The sequence below is a fragment of the Pinus tabuliformis genome, chromosome Q (genome assembly GCF_031772625.1).
Source record: "Pinus tabuliformis cultivar Carrire ecotype Pingquan chromosome Q, CPIR1, whole genome shotgun sequence".
NCBI lineage: Eukaryota > Viridiplantae > Streptophyta > Pinopsida > Pinales > Pinaceae > Pinus > Pinus tabuliformis.
In genome coordinates, this window is record NC_142296.1 from 199,063,413 (window position 1) to 199,069,738 (window position 6,326).

A 6,326-nucleotide genomic window follows, 5' to 3' on the forward strand; every position below is an offset into this window, starting at 1 on the left:
ACCTATGGTAATGGAGTTTCCAACTGTCGAGTTATGACAATGGGAAAACGAGTTTAGTCATACAGAGCTTGTTGGAAATTAGATAAACCAATGCTCCCCATATGTTTCGTGACATTGACTAACCACCAAATTTTGATCCTTATCTCTTGTGATGCAATTGTTGACTAACACAAGCGGGTTTTGGTCTAATGGAAATTGTGATTCCCAACAAGTGGTATCAGAGCATAGGTCACAGGTTCAACATATACTTGGCTCACGTTGGTGGGGAGATTGTTGGAAATTGGATAAACAAATGTTCCCCATGTATTTCATGACATGGACTAAGCCCCTCTTGTGGATCCTCATATCTGGTGATGTGATTGTTGACTAACTCCTACGGGTTTTGGTCTAACAATAATCGTGATTCCGAACATAGCTATTATCATCACACTTTCCCTTGGAAAATTTGAACCAATTATAGTTGAGTGTTACTCAATAGATCTATTTCCTTGCAACAAAAACCACATTAGATTTGGAATAGTTGTCAACAAGACATGATGCATTGCATGTAGAGAAAATGCATCTATTGGTAGATAAGGAGTAGGTAGAAAAGAGGGAAGAGAAGTTGAGGAAAGTAGTAGAGAAGCCATACAACTGTAACCTCCTAAAGACACCAATGGATATATAAAACTAACAAAGGAAAAAGTAATAAATATTGGTGAATCCATTTAGGGTCTCAAGGCAAAGGTTGTGGAATTAAAATCAATACAACTAATCCACTTAAAGAAAAAAAGAATAGGGAAAAGGAATAAACAACCACACAGACGATAGAAAGAATAAAATAATTGGATGTATAATGCAAAAATTTGTATGATCAAGGATTTTTTATATGGAAAACATTGATGGAGATTGAATTTCTCAACGAAGTGGCACAAAAAATCGAAACTATGCAAACTAAGAAGGCTTGAAATATCAAGGACAACTTGAGCACACTACAACTTTCTAAGTGTAGGTATGCCATGATGGTAAGATTGTATATTGAAAAACAAATAAATAACATGAGAATTCAATAGCACTAGTTATCACATAGGTTTGATACCTTACAAGAAGAGTCATTTAGAGTAACGGATGAGATCGATACTGGGTATCAAATGGTCAAGCGAGTATTTCAAGACAACACACAAAATTTGTAGACCCCCATAATAGTTGAGGTAGAAGATAACATTTTGTGCAAGCAGAGGAAGTAACGAAAAAGGTAACTACAATCAAGAAGATATTAGAAACATTCATTATGAAGAAAAAAGAAACAATTCCCTTATTAGAATGATAGAAAGATTGAGTGGCTCAAGGTCAAGCCACATGTGATTGTTGGGGTCATGTTGGAGCATAATTTTGAGTACAAGTTTTAGGATTCGTGCAAAGGAGAGCTGTGCAAGAAGGTCAGCCAAGCGTTTGCACATAGGAATGTAGAGAATAAGGAACATCATTAGGCTTATGTTGGTTTTTCCCATGGTAAAATTTATTGTCGGTAGTAGAAAGGGGCTTTTGGGTTGGCTTGTGCCTATGTGTAAAACTATAAATATATAAAGATACAATGTAAAAGCTATGGTTTTTAATTTTTATGCATATAATTAAATTTATGTATGTTTGTGTTGTAGTGGATGGATCTATTAGGCTAGTGATCCATGAAATTTTGGATTGTAGTGAAGACTTTATAGTGATAATAAAAGCATCTGTTTTGGATTATGTTCTATGTTTGCACACTATGTGATGAATTGTTTGCTTTCAATGTTGTAATTTTGTTGAATATTTGTGAAGAATGGGTTTACCAAGTCAAATAAGGGCATACCTCAGTTTATGAATAAGTAACGATTGAGTATAATAATGATAGTGTAAGATCCATGTCTCCTTCATCATTATAGAACTATCAAGGTTCCTAAAATCCCTCGTAGATGCATTAGGTAAGACTTGACTTGCTTGCAGGTGTTGCTAAAAGGGCCAATATCTTAGGGGTTTTGTGGGAAAAATAATTTTGAACTTGGGTTTTCCCTCTACACACTAGTAAGGTTATTCTTTTGAAATGGGATTTAGCAGATATAACTACTATTTTTCAAAGCTTCCCTGAACACTTGTTAGTTGTGAGCATTATATTTTATGTATTGCATGCACCACTGATATTAGAAGTTAAGAGGGATCTATCATTTGATTATTTTTCATACTAATATTCTTGTTATTGACATGATACTTTGATATTTGTATTGGTATGTTTATCATATATTCTAAGCATAGAGTAGAGGTTTGTGTTTTTGTGAGATAGGTACATAACAATTTGATAGTTTCTTATCCAAATATGGTGAATCAGCTGACGTATTCATATTAAATGACTCCACTAAGCTAGATGGATAAGATTACACAAATTAAAAGTTTAAACCAAATGGGAAACACCAGCAACCTCAATTCATGATTGGGAATTGATGTAAATGCACTAGACCAAGCTCGAGAGATGAAGAATTTGGGAAGATCTTAACAATGTGGTGGACTGACCACATGTTAATGTTGGAAAATGATTTTTTTGTTCTGTTATAATTTATAAATATTTAATTTAAGTATGGATTGAAGTATTCCTTGAATAAGTTGAAGAGATTAGAATTTAGGAGTTATTTCTCATAGCAATGATTATCTCACCTAGTTATCTTTTTTACTTCCATCATTTTGGAGAGAAGGGGAATTGAACCATTTATAAAGTTTGTGAATAAAGGGACCTTGAATGGGAGGAGAAGCACTCCTTTCTTGCCTATGAGTATGTGTGTTTGAAGTGCATGAAAGAAGGATTTCACACCTATATACTATTCACAAATATTTTTCTTTTCTTTCTCTCCATTTCCAATTGGACTATATATACATTTATTTAAGATTTAGTCTTTGCTATTACAAATTCTAAACATATTATATGCCTATAAAAGTTGGATGGAGATTTAGTTTTTTATGTGTATTTTTTGATTTTTTGTAACTTATGGATTTTCTAAAGCTTTAATGATTTAAGCCTAGAAAATGAAATTATGCCAACACTTTCCACTATCAAAACCACTGGTACTATGGGTTATAGTGCATTCAAAGTCGAAGAGACAAGGGATTGAACACTTTGTCTATTACCCTTTTATTTTTCCAAACGAAACTGGAACGAGACCCTGCGTTGACCCACACACTTCTATCCGCTTTGGAATCACCACATAGGGAGAAAAGGTCGTTAGTGGCTTACCAATTCCTTCATGGAGGGTTTGAAGTGATCACAAACACAATAGATATAGGGTAGAAGGATACAAAATAAGACGTTGTGAAATGATTTTGCATCGAAGGTGCTACGAAATAATTTTACATCATGAGTCAAAGAGACCAACCTGCCAAGTTTCGCTATGAGGAATGCAAGGAGACCAAAGAAAGGTACTCTTGATAATGTTTTTAAATGACAATATTATTTTACACATTAGGGATTACAAAAAATATATAGAAACTTGGGCTACACTTAACATTTTGTATGAAACTTCAAATACAAATTGAGTGTTATTATTAAGGAATAGGTTTTTGTCAATTAAAATGGAGGTAAATGAAAACATTAGTGACTTGCTTTATAGAATAAAGAAAATCAGATAAGCTTGGTGCCATTGGTGAAAATATTTCAAGAGGTGATATAGTATCAATTACATTAAATGGGATGTTGGATGATTTTCATATGTTCATCACTAGACTTGTAGCTAAGGAAAAGGCTCCTACTTTTGATGAATTGCCACTTATTGTTGTACAAGAGAAATAAAGAAGGAATAATATCAATAAGTTATATTGGAGTTCAAATATAACAATCAAAAACAAAGGGAAGTAGTCATACAAAGGAAAGCCAACATACAAGAACAAAGGAGGAAAGTCACAATCAAAACCACATCAAGGCACAACACTATCAAGGACAAATACCTGTATGAAGAGGAAGGATGGATGCTTCTATTTTAGTAAGCTTGGATTTTTTTCTAAATAATGCAATAAAACGAAATTTGATGAGTCCACACATGGAAGGAATTCAATAAATTTTGTTGATAAATAAGCCACAATTAGTGATAGTATAAAAAAAACTCAACATATTCATTTCATATTCCACTTTATCAGTAAAAATTAATGACGTTAATGCATGGTTTGTTGATCCCAGTGACTCAGTTCATATGACATGCAATAAAGAATGGTTTAATACATATCATGAAAACAATAATCTTACTCACATTTATCTAGTTGATAGTATATCTCATGAAGTCAAAGGTTCTGATGATATATGTGTAACTTCACCTAGTGACCATGTGAGACAAATACGAAATGTGATGTATGCTCATAGAATTTAGAAAATTTTAATCTCAGTGTCCATTATTGTATATCAAAATATTAAAGTTGAATTCTTTAATTCACATTACATTGTAAAGGATATACATGATAACTAAGGAATCATAGCAATAGAAGTATGAGTTGGAGGATTTTACAAGGTTGATGTTATTAGGAATGATCATCAAGCAATGGCCTCTACAACCATGTCAAAAGAGGAGCTATGTTGGGTCCCTATAATACTAGTGATTACCCCATTACTATTGTAGTTATACCCCTTATTTATATTGTTGTGCCCCTATTACCCCCATGTTGTTATTTCTGTGCCCCATAGAATCCCTCTATTGTTATTTTTGTGGCTTTATATTATTATTGTTAGGTCGGCTGGATTATATTGTGACTCCTTAGACTCCTATATATAGAAAGGAGGTTTTGTCATTTGAATCATCCAAGAATTGTTCATTTATGTAATTTAAAGGAGGTTGCCCCCTCGAAGAGGCTGAATTCTAAGGCGTTGATCTATCTTTTCTTAAACTAGTTTCATAACATTTGGTATCAGAGCTTTGGATTCTAGGGTTTCGCTGCTCCAAACAGGTCATCGTGGCATTTTTTCTATAACTGTTTTTCTGTGACGTTTCAGAAGTCGCAAAAAAAACCCATTTGAGCAGAAATCGTGCCGAATCTTTGGTACGAATTTCAGAGCTTTTTGCGCGAAATTTGCGGAGATATGATCTGAGGAAGTTGGTCTTTTTGCAGACTCCTGAATTACATTCAAAACAGGTGACCTGGGGAAAATCGTCATAACTTTCTCTCTGGGGATCAGATTGAAATTTTGTAAGAAGGTACAGAAAGAGGACAAAATTTAGTTTCTTGTATGCATGTTTCAGATCCAAAGGTTGAAACAGTGACTCGTGGCACGTCGTACAAGTTAACTCTACTGAACTAGTCTAGAAGCAAGTCACTGTGGGAGATTTCACATAACTCTTCCTTGGAGAATCCAATTTGGGTCAGACTTGTGGCATTGGAAAGAGGATGCAGAAGGCTACTATAGATCGCAATTTTAGAACTGGATGATCCGAAATTACAGAGATACATCAGACTCAATATCAGGCTTCTACAAAGTGAAAAAAGGTGTGTAGTTTTTTTTTAAATTTTTGTGTAAGCTTGGTTTAACGGAATTCAAAGGGCATAGTAAAGCATTATTATCGGTAACTGATGCCCTGAGGAAAGAAAATGAAAACACCTAGTAAGGAACCTGAAAGCTCTAGCATGACTCATGAAGAAGAGGAAGAAATGCTACATGATATATCAAAATTACAAGAACAAGTGCAACAAATGTCACGCTCACAAAAGCTAACAGAAGCTAAGATAAATGGCGTGGAATCTAAGATAAATGGAGTGGAATCTAATATAAATGGTGTGGAATCTAGGATAAAGGGAATGGAATCTAAGATAGATGATTTGAAGACAGATTTGAAGAGAGACATGGCAGATTTGAAGACAGATTTGAAGACAGACATGGCAGATTTGAAGACAGATTTGACGAATTTTCTACAAGAAATACTTACTAATGGTGAAAAGGTTGTAAAGGAAACTCATGATGTGAAAAAAAGAAATGTTAATCATGATTCCATAGACTCTAATGTTGGATCGAAGACCCACCATATTCCAAAAATCGATATGAGGAAGTTTGATGGCAAGGATCCCGCCACATGGATATTACAGATGGAGCAATTCTTCGATCTCAATAATGTGCAAAACACACAAAAGGTACGTATGGAAACTGTATATTTGGAACCAAATCAGTTTGTATGGTATCAATGGCTTTGCTCTCGTAAAAATTTATCACTTGGGCAATTTTTACGGAAGAATTGATAGCACATTATGAAGATACAAAAAGCAACACTTTTTTTAGCCAATTGATAAGTCTCAAACAAAAGGTTCAGTAATGGAGCACATTGAGGAGTTCCAAAAATTGAACATAAGGG